Here is an 11,129-nt window from a genome sequence, read left to right on the forward strand (position 1 = left end):
GCCATTCATTAGGGGTCTGCCCCAGTCACTACTCTGGATTTCCATGGTACTTGGATTCAATCCTGATGTGGTCAGGTTTGTACTGAGATTCTTATCTATATGCAAGGACTCAAACATAATGCATTTAATTCTATGGATGTGAGTGTAGTAAGATTCACTAGGTTTGGACAAAAGCTCACGTATCTATTTTTTAAAAGTATATAAGTACCACACACTAACCAATTGTGCCACTGGAGCTTGAAAAGTATGTCAGATAATTCTGATGATTTGCTTGGTTTCTAAATGCCATCCTACTGGCTGCATCAGAATTACTTGGAGTGCTAATTGAAAATTCTCAGCTGCACCCTAGATGTGAGTCAGAATCTCCAGAGGTAGGGTCAGAGAAGCTAAATTTTTAACAGGTGCTCCTGATGATTCTGAACGCAACCAGGTGTATGAACTACAGTGCATTCCCAAACATGGGTAAGCTCCACCTTTGGTCCTGAGCACAGGCAACCAGGGTTTGTATGTGCAAGGCAAAGAATGGCATAGATCATCCCTTAGCCAACACGTCATCTGGGTCCTCTGTACTTTTTGAGAAACTTTTTGCCCATTTCTAGTTGATTCCTAATTTCGTTTTTTTACATCTTCCTTTTCTACTTTGCTCTTGTTTCTCAACCTCACCATGTCCCTGTTGGAGTAGACTTTATGTTGATACACAATTATATCCAATAGTATCTGATGTGAGCTCAGTTGACCTCCTTTCATTCTCTCCTCTCCTTCTCTTCCCTCCAAATGAGGTCTTCCTAGAGTTTGAACTTTAATAGTCTCTGGAGCTACTGCCCAACAGCTTTCTTCTTTAAACTACCATATCTCCTTTCCTTGCTGCCAGCCACTTTTTTCTCTTTCTCCCCACTTCCTTCTATGCTGGCTTCTGTTCCTAACACTGGATCAGTGCTCTAAGTCAGCCGTGAATTCCCAAGTGTTAACCTAATAGCCTGTTTTTGGTCCTTAGTCTTAATTTATCGGTGGCATTTGCCCCTTTTTAAGCTCTTCTTCTTCCTTCTTCCTTCTTTCTTCTTCTTTCTTCTTCTTTTCTGGATTACTCGAGATCTCTTGATTTTTCTATTTCACAGGATCTCCAAGCTTCTACCTCTGGCTAGCCCATTTTTCTCCTTTCTTCCCTCCAACCTCTATTTCCTGCCACTTCTATTCTCTAGGCTTCTCTAGGTCATCTCTACTCCTCAGTATTTTCAAGCAACTGCATAAGAAATGTAAATGTCCTAAGGGGGCCAAATCACACTTCCTTTTCTGATGCAATCCAGCCCTTCCTCCTGACATTCCTTGGAGGTGTAAACCAACCTTGCTTTTGTTAGGCTTTAAAGTTTATTTTAAATCTGCCCTTCTCCCTCTGTTTGCTACTCAGTCAGCCACCAGTTCTTTTCGGTTCCTTTTCTTTTCACGGTGGCACCTTTGTCATATTTCAGGCCCACTTCTCTCACCTGCGATGTTGCTATCCAGTCTACAACCCCACTCCCCACCCAAACTAATTTTCTTAAATCTGGGCATTGATCACATCCTTCCCGTGGCCAAAAGCCTTGTATGGTTCTCCAATTGCCTGTTATTGATGTCTGTAATGGGATATTCTAGATCTAAAAATAATCACTTGGTGACTGTTGGTTAAACCTTTACCAGTAATCCCTCAGTATAGAGATGGACCTTTTAAATTCATCCAGATATTTAATCTTACTTGACCTACTAAATAAAAGCTGGACTACTTATGCATTGATTACACTTTAAGAATTGTGTGTTTTCAGAAATAAATAGGGCATCGTTTGCAGAGCATTGTGTAGAACTAGTCATCTGTCCTTGGAGTACAGTTGACAGAGTGGACATTAGCACCAACAAGCATTCTGGGAGCCCACTGTCAGTTTTGTATGATTGTCTCACTTATGCAGGAATAGATGGAAGACAAACCCAGCTGCTGGGCCCCTTTCACGCACGTACCCTTATTGCGGAAAAATTGCAAAACTCAGATAAGCGAGAAATCAAGTAGCACCCGGAGGGCTGGAGAACTCAGTTTTATTATGCTGGCAGTCCCAGAAGAGCTAGTGCTCTGAAAATCTGGGCCTCGAGCTTAGGGGTGATTTCGCTTTTATACCTATGTTGTTATAGTTGACATGGGCTGATTTTCAGACCTCTGGAGTTGCTATGGGTTATAGGTATTTAGGCAATATATCTGTTATCTATACAAAACATTCTTAAGGGGAGAGTGGGTCTGCATGTTTACAGAAACAGGACAAGGAGCTGATTACAGCAAGCAAGCATGTTTTATAGAAGCAGAACAGAGCACGGATTACAAGGTTAGCTATTTGAGTGGAAAATTCCTCTTCACCCATTCACCAGAATTAAACTGTCCGTTTTCACCACCTGCAGCCACACTGTTCTGGGGACTTCACTGAGCCAAATGTCCAGCCTGCTGCACATAAGGCTAGGCTGTTCCCTAGGGCCTCTGACAGGCAGGATTTTGTGTTAGGACACATGTTGATTGTAGCCTTAAAAAGCGCAATGCCTTTCCAATAAGGTTATTTGTATTTTTAAATTATATGCTAATAAGTACATTTAAAAGGTGAAAAGTAAGTGTGTAGAACCAGTTGTAAAGTATACTGAGGGGTTATTACAATTTCAAGTGCAATGCAGAATAATGTATATGACGTTATCAAATTATAGCCATATTTGGTTTAAAGTAATTACTTAGAACCCTCTACAGAAAAATGAAATTTTTAAACAAAGTAATCTGCATTTCATCTGCAGAAAGTTGACTAATGTGTAACATTTTTTTCCTAAAACATGCTTCCTTAATGCTGTTTTATTGGTGACTTACAATATGACCATTGGTACTGGGAATCCAAAGATGAATAAGACAAATGCCTTGACTTTAAGTAATTTTCAGCCTAGAAGAGGGAATGTGATATATAATGAAGAATCAGGATATAAGGCAATGTTGGGTGGAAGAGCAGTGATCAGAGTGGTTGTAATTCAGAGGAAGGCACACTTGGGCTCTGCTGCATCCAGCTTTGGGGAAGACTACACAACTGACTTGGACCTTTAGGGTCACCTGTAAGCCTGTGTCTGCTGGTTTATGCATCTGCTTGGAGCTGCCTCCTGCTGACAATCTGGAATTCTATACCAGGTTGGAAAAAGAATTTCTCTGCCAAGTTCCATTCAGAGGCCTATTAATTCCACCAGTATCTGTGTTCTTGTATCAAATCCCTATATCCTCCAAAGTTTGCCTCCTATAATCCCAATAAACCTAGGGATCTCCCAGTCCTTCAACAAATATTTGAATGGTTACTATAGACTAGGTATTGTTTTCAGGCCTAGAGATCAAGGTGAAAAGAATATCCTGCGATGGTTAACGCCAGTGTGGGCTCTGGAGTTAGACTGGCTGGGTTTGAATTTTTCTCTTGTCCTTATCTGGGCGATTTAGGGCCCTTTTTCTTAATTCAGTTTCCTCATCTATAAAATGGTAATATAAATATTATTTACATCATGGAGTTGTTAGAAGAACAAAAAGTTAATATTCTTAAAGGTCTTAGAATAGTGCTTGGGAAATGTTCAAATAATAATTTTTAAGGAATTTTGTTAGGATTGACATATTCACTATCTTCACAGTTGGGTTCCTTTTGATTTCATGTGTATCTCTAAATCTCACACTGTCTCACTAGATTGTGATTGGCTGTTTACAGTTGCACCTACTGAGTGCTACTTACTGCCCAAGGTACAAGCTCTTCTAGGCACTTGTCTTCCCATCCCATTTCATAATGCTTTATGCTTAGCCCTCTCCTTTGTCCCTGCCAAAACTGCCTTTCATTGCTGGCCTCTCTTCAGTCTTTCCTTCTGTGTTGTCTTGAGCCACACCCCTTTTTATGTCAGCCTTCCCTAAAGCTTGAATTGCATCACAGAACCACCATCCTCTTTTCCTGAATGAAACCTAGCTTTCTCCTTTTTTTAATAACGAAATTTGTTTATGCTCTCAACCCTGTATTTTTTGTTATTTTTTTTTTTACAATTTTTAAATTTTTTAATTACAGTTGACATGCAATATTATATTAGTTTCAGGTGTATGACATAGTGATCAGACATTTATATAACTTAGGAAGTGATCACCTCGATAAATCTAATATCCATAAGACATCATACATAGTTATAACAATATTATTGACTATATTTTCTATGCTGTACTTTACATTCCCATGACTATTTCATAACTACCAATTTGTACTTCTTAATCCGTTCCCTTTTTTATGCATCCCCCCAAGCCCTCTTCCATCTGGCAAACATCAAAATTTCTCTGTATTTATGAGTTCATTTCTGTTTTGTTTTGTTTAATTATTTTGTTCTTTAGATTCCACGTATGAGTGAAATCATCCATGTTGTTTCAGATGGCAAGATTTCTTTCTTTTTTTTTTTTTTTTTATGGCTGAGTAATATTACATTGTATATATGTACCACTTCTTATTCCATTCATCCGCTGAGGGACACCCAGGTTGCTGCCATATCTTGGCTATCATGAATAATGCTGCAATGAACACATAGATTTGCATGTCCCTTTGAAGTAGTGTTTTGGGTTTGTTGGGATAAATGCCCAGAAGTGGGATTACTGGGTCCTTCTTTGTTTCTTGTTATAGCCTTTGTTTTAAAGTCTATTTTGTCTGGTATCGCTACCCTAACTTTTTTCCTTTTCTTTTTTTCATCGTTTTCATGAAATGTCTTTTTTATCCATTTACTTTAAGTCTGTGTATCTTTCCATCTGAACTGAGTCTCTTGTAGGCAGCATATGTAAGGGTCTTTTTTGATCCATTCAGCTACCCTGTGTCTTTTGATTGGAGTGTTTAATTCATTTATGTTTAAAGTAACCGTTGATATGTAGTTATTGCCATTTTATTCATATTTTTTTATCTTCTTTTTCTTAAAGAAGTCCCTTTAACAATTCTTATAATACTGGCTTGGTGGTGGTGAACTCCTTTAGCTTTTTCTTGTCTGGGAAGCTCTTTATGTGCCCTTTGATTCTAAATGATAGCTTTGCTGGGTAGTCTTTGTAGGTCCTTGCTTTTCATCACTTTGACTACTTCCTGTCAATCCCTTCTTGCCTGCAAAGTTTCTGTTGAGAAATCAGCTAACAGTCTTATGGGAGTGCCCTTGTAGGTAACAAATTGCTTTTCTCTTGCTGCATTTAAGATTCTCTGTAAGATTGGCTGTAACCTTTGGTGTTTTAATTATGATATTTTTTGATGTGGCCCTCTTTGGGTTTTATCTTGTTTGGGATTCTCTGTATTTCCTGGGCTTGTATATCTCTTTCCTTCACCAGATTAGGGAAGTTTTCCATCACTATTTCTTCAAATAGATTTTTAATTCCTTGCTCTCTCTCTTCTTCTGGTACCCCATGATGCAAATGTTGGTACACTTGATGTTTCAGAAGCCCCTTAAACTATCCTCACTTTTTTGGAATTTTTTTTTCTGTTTGCTGTTCTGATTGGGTGTTTTCTGCTACCTTATCTTTAAATCACTGATTTGATCCTCCGCTTTATCTAATCTGCTGTTGATTCCCTTTAATGCATTCTTTGTTTCAGTTATTATATTAATTTCTGACTGGTTCTTTTTTTATATTTTTTATCTTCCTTTTTATGTTTTCTATCACTTTGTTGAAGTTCTCACTGAGATCATTGAGCATCCTTATAACCTGTGTTTTGAAGATTGCTTGTCTCCATTTTGTTAAGTTATTTTTCTGGAGCTTTGTTCTTTTCTTTCATTTGGGACATGTTTGTTTTCTCCTTTTGGCTGCATCCCTGTCTTTGTTTCCATATATTCAGTAGAGTTGCTATGTGTCATGGTCTTGGTAGAGTGGCCTTATGTAGTAGGTGTACTGTGGGGCCCAGCGGCACAGTAACCTGATTCTGGTGCTCCAGGTGTGTCTCTCATGTGGGCTATGCGTGCCCTCCTATTGTAGTTGAGTCTTGATTGCTGTTTGCACATCAGTGAGAGGGACTGACCCTCAGGCTGATTGATCATGAGGACTGGCTGTGACTACAGTGGAGGAGTTGTTGTCTAGGAGTTGACTCTGTGGAGCAGGATTCACTTTAGCAGGGCTCTGGTGTCTGCCCAGTCTGCTCTTTGGGTGTGTCATATGTGGAGGTGGTTGGATGGTACTCTGGTGTAGTCTGAATCTGGCCACTGGGTATGTTGGTTCTCGGGCCTCTTGAGGGGGCTCTTTTGCAGGCCAAGGTCAGCTGCTGCTTGTGGCCTGCTAGAGGCCGTTTGGTATGATCTACAAAATGATCTGCAGATGGTTGCCACTTGTACTGGGCTTGGAGGTGCCTGGGAGAGGCTAAGCTGAAAACTGAGGCCTGCTGCCACTAGTGCTGGGCCTGGGGCTACTTAGCAAGAGGTTTAGGGCAAGCTGAGACCAGATACTACTTGTTTAGGATTCGTGAACCTTTGAGAGATTTTAGGAAAGGCTGCAGCATGAGCCAAGACAGGCCATTTGTGTGGAAAAGCCACTGGAAGGGGCTTGGGTGGGCCTGCAGGTTAGGTGGGGCAGGGCCTCAGGGAATCACCAGGGTAGAGCCAATAGTGTTAGGCAGGCTGATGGAGACTCAGATATGATGCTTTATGACGTGCTTGCCTGCAGTCCTCAGGGTCGGGGAGGGCTCGACAAAGGAGCAATGGCTTCTTCCAGCTCTTCTGTCAGAAAGAAAGCTGCCCTTCCAGCTCTCACCCTGAAGCCAGACAGTTCAGTTCCTCTCTATATGTCCCTGACACAGAGAGAGCTGCTGCCTCAGCACTGGAGCTCAGAGCGAGTGAGTCCATCAGCAAGTAAGTCCATTTTGGGGCCCTTTAACAGGGAAGGCCTGGGGACTCCAGCAGCCCTCATCTCGCTCAGCCACAATCTGCTGGTTTTCACAGCCAGAAGTTGTGGGAACTTCTCTCCCAGGTACTGGAACCCTGAATTAGGGAGCCCGGTGTGGGGCTGGGACCCCCTCGCTACTCCCAGGGAACTTCCACAGCCAAGGTATCTTTCCTGAGTTTTAACTGCCACATGTGGGTATGGAACTAGCCTGTTCCACATCTCTGCCCTTCCTACCAGTCTCTGCATGGCTTCTGTGTGTCCTTAGTTGTGAGACTTTTGTTGAGCTAGACTTCAGGTGATTCTTAATGATGATCGTTTTGTAGTTTAGTTGTAGTTTTGATGTCATGAGAGGAGGCAAGCACAGTGTTTACTTGCTCCGCCATCTTGACTGGATCTCTGGCTTTCTCTTCTTAACACTGATTCCCTGGTGACTCAAGTGGCAACTGATCATTTCTGTGTTCCATACAGCTAAAGGTCAAGATGTGAGGTCAACCCTCTGTTAGCTTTCTCTATTTGTCTTATAGAAAAAAAATCCCGCATTCAATCTTGCCAGCTACCTCCATTTCTTTTTTTCCCCTCTTTAATTCCCCCCACCCCCCACACACATACTTCCACCCCTGACCTATGGATGTTGCCGTTTCCCTTTAAGAACTGGATCTCTGAAGGTGGGGTGTCTTCTCCCACAGGCTCGGGACGTGCACCAGCGATCAGGCGCACCTGGGGCCAGGCACCCCCAGCCCACTTGGGGCCTAGCATCCCCAGCACATTTGGTGGGGGGGGGGCTGGCGCTCTTGGGGGGCCAGGCACACCTGGGGTATGGTCTGTGGCTCCCCCTGGGGCGTGAACCTAGGACCTTCTGCGTATAAAGCAGACATGCTAACCACTACACTATGGAGCCACCCCTACCTCCATTTCTTCACTAAAGTTCTCCTTGGTTTTCTACTGCTTCTGCCTCTCCAGTCACCAGCTCAAGTCATCTGTTGCTGTTGCTCCTCAAGGTCCATTCAAGGGCTCAATAGATATTGAGTAAACAGAAGAACACCACACTGGCTTGACACATCTTGCTTCGACACAAGAATCTTCTGACAACACTGTCAGAAAATGAAATTGTGTTTCTTTGGTAGTCATGCATTCCTTATTAATGAGAATACTCAAAGAGAAGCAGGATGACTTATTTGCTGTATTATAGAGACAGAACTATGGCAGATGTAACCCTTTCTGATCAGTAATCCCAGTTTACAAACTCAGCCTTCTAACATCAGTAATTCTCGGCCTTCCTTCTGTGTCTACACCATTCAGATGTTTCTTTTAGGAATATGTAGCAATTTTTATACAGGGGTGTATTAAGAAAGACATGGGCATATCATACTTCATTCTCTTTGAGAATTCATGGACTAGATATCCCTTTTAGTTTAACTGTTCCGATTATTTCTGGCATCCTCTCTGATGCTGTATTATGTTTGATTCAAGAGTGTATTGAGATTTGTAGGATCTGGGTTGCTCCTTTACTGAAATGCCCTGGAATGCTTTGTTATGTTGTCAGGAGTTGATCTTATAGCTTTATCATTTCCTGTTCCTGCTGTCTCTTTTTCTTCTTTCATAGCCTTTTTCTTTGCCTACTGTTTCCCTCTATTAGGACTTGGCTTTTAAGGTCAAAACTAACAAAAGTCCTCCTCTTTTCTGCTCATCTCTAATGGGCTTGCCTTAAAAAATAATCTGAGAAGCAGTAACTAGGAACGATCAGAAGCTAGATTTTAGCTTCCGGCTCTTATAGAAAAATATGAGACTGTGGAATATTTGACACCTGAAATATCACTATTGTTTTCCATCTCTTAATGTATTTCATCAAACCTAAAATGTACACTTTTTCACACTTTTAATCTCTCTGAAATTGTGATGCTTTTTTCAATTAATGGCATTTTAAAAATTGTGAGACTTTGAAATGTAGACTGGCCTAAATTTTAAAGTATAATTACACAATATCTATTGCCTCTGGATAATAGTAAAGATTATGAAATATATTCCAGGATTATATAACTGAAAATATTGACTCACAAATTCCTCCCTCCCCTCCATACTATATGTGGCTATCCCTTTTATATCTCTGCTTGCTTCTTTAGCTCTTTTAATAATAATCCGAAGAATCATCATAATAATAATAGCTATCATTTATTAAGCATTTACTTTGTTGGTCAGACACTGTCCTAATTGCTTTATGTGCATGAACTCAATCATCACAAATAGGACCCATTATCCCCATTGTACAGAATAGGAATCGAAAGCCCAAACAGATTAAATAATTTGTCCAATAATTTGTTTACATGGCTGGGGGAGCCAGGATTTAAACCCATGTTCTTAATCCCTACACTTTTTATCTCTCATAACTTTTTTGTTCTTATTGTCAGTTTTTAACATCTCTAAACATAAAGGTGCTAATTGCTGATCTTTAGTAATGGAGAAAATACTTTTCTCAGATATTTTTATCCAGTTTACCCAGAGTATTAAATATAGAAGCAATTCTCTAATCAACTGTATCTACTGAGTGAGGAAAAGCAAACTTTCCAAGGAGAAAGAAATACATATTCTTAGAAAAGAGCCAAGAAATGGAAACAAGAGTGTCTTCCTGATCTTTGTGGTGCAACCAGAATTCTTGGGAAAACCTAATCAGGCGCTCTGCTGCTCTTTCTAGGAACTCGTTTGACTACATTATGTCATATCTCATTAGCAGAGTGATAGTTGCCTACTAAACTTTGAAGTTATGTAAATGATATTAATTTTCAAGAATCCTGTTAATTTTAGATGTTCTGCAAAAACAGGCAAAACTGCATTTCTTCTTTTTACCCCATTAAAACAAAAGAACTATAATGAATGGCTATATGATAGAATGTGTCTATATAAATAAGCACATACATGTATGTATGTAATACTAATATATCAATATCATGATTCGAGTGGTATATGTTGGCAAACCACTTTAATTTTCCTAAGAGAGCTATGCATAGCTTTTCCCCCATTCTTTTAACATTTTAGTAAAAATTAGGTGTGATTTATTAACCAATGTCACCTCAATAATTTTAATAAAATATAAAAGGGGGTATGACTAATCATTCTTAAAAATGCTGTCCACTGTGCGAGAACTAGGGAACTGAGTAGGGTGCTAATTAGAGCCCCTCTATAGTTCTGGTTATGAAAACAGTGAAAAGAAGGGAAGAGAAGAATTCAGGGGGAAGCAGGGAGGAAACTGCCAATGATGGCAGTCATTGTTCTGAAGTCAGTGTGGTGCCCAGTTTGAGCTCATTTTCACTGGGAACTCATGCCAGTTTCCATGTTTTGGAACTGAATGAGCAACTTGTATGTTTTTGTTAACCTGGGAGAATTGCTTTAACCACATTGTGGGCATTGAGAAGGTAGAAAAAAGAAATAGAGAATTAAAAGATCTGCACATAAGCCCCACTGTTCGTGGGCAGCTGACATCACGCAACGTTATGAAAGCTCTCCGATGAGCCTGAAGGCTGGAGTGGGTGCTTCTGTCCCTCACGGTTGTGATGGTGGCTTATTTTTGTAAACTTAAGGAAACTTTTTCTGGCAATTGCATGTATCACTGATGCACTGAAAGCCCTTATTTCAGGATATTTATTCCCACAGCCCTTTTGCTAATTGTCTATTTCTGGTTGAGACTCGTGGGTCCCACTACAATTTATACTTTTTCATGTGAAAAAGGATTTTTATTTTTATTTCTTGTTTTGGGTCCCAAAGCCAATTTCTTACAGTTAGTTTCTGCACATGTTATAGTGGCTCATTCAAAAAATAGGCTTTGTGATGGACTTTTGGAAAAATTTAATAGTTTGTTTGCTTATTTTCTTTTATCTAGAAATTATCCCCCAAGAATAGATGAAGAAAATAATTTCCCTTTGTTATTTTTTTCTTCTAATATTTTCTGTTTGCTTACGTGTAAGTGACACCACTTTTTATTGTAGGCTTGAAAGCCTTCACTAATATGAAATTTTAGTCCCTTGAAACCTTACTTTCAGTGTTTGAAAAGTATTGAGTTGATACATTTCACATCTTTACTTAAATTCACCTTCTTGTTGAGGCCTTTCCTTCGCCACCTTATTTAAAATGGGAAGCTCCACTCCCATACTCCTTACCTTGTTTTATTTTTCTCTTTACAACACTTACCGCTATCTAACTCTGTATTTTTTAAATCTTATTTTCTGCCACTGTCCTTCCCCGCCCCCCC

General features: G+C 40.1%; 1 protein-coding gene across 1 annotated transcript in view; it reads left to right on the forward strand.

The window, feature by feature from the left end:
• The window catches only part of FGD4 (FYVE, RhoGEF and PH domain containing 4), a 170,463-nt gene that overhangs the window by 6,477 nt on the left and 152,857 nt on the right, over positions 1 to 11,129 (forward strand). The gene's annotated exons all lie outside the window — the stretch shown is intronic.

This window comes from Pteropus alecto, unplaced genomic scaffold, assembly GCF_000325575.1.
Source record: "Pteropus alecto unplaced genomic scaffold, ASM32557v1 scaffold103, whole genome shotgun sequence".
Classification (NCBI taxonomy): Eukaryota; Metazoa; Chordata; class Mammalia; order Chiroptera; family Pteropodidae; genus Pteropus; species Pteropus alecto.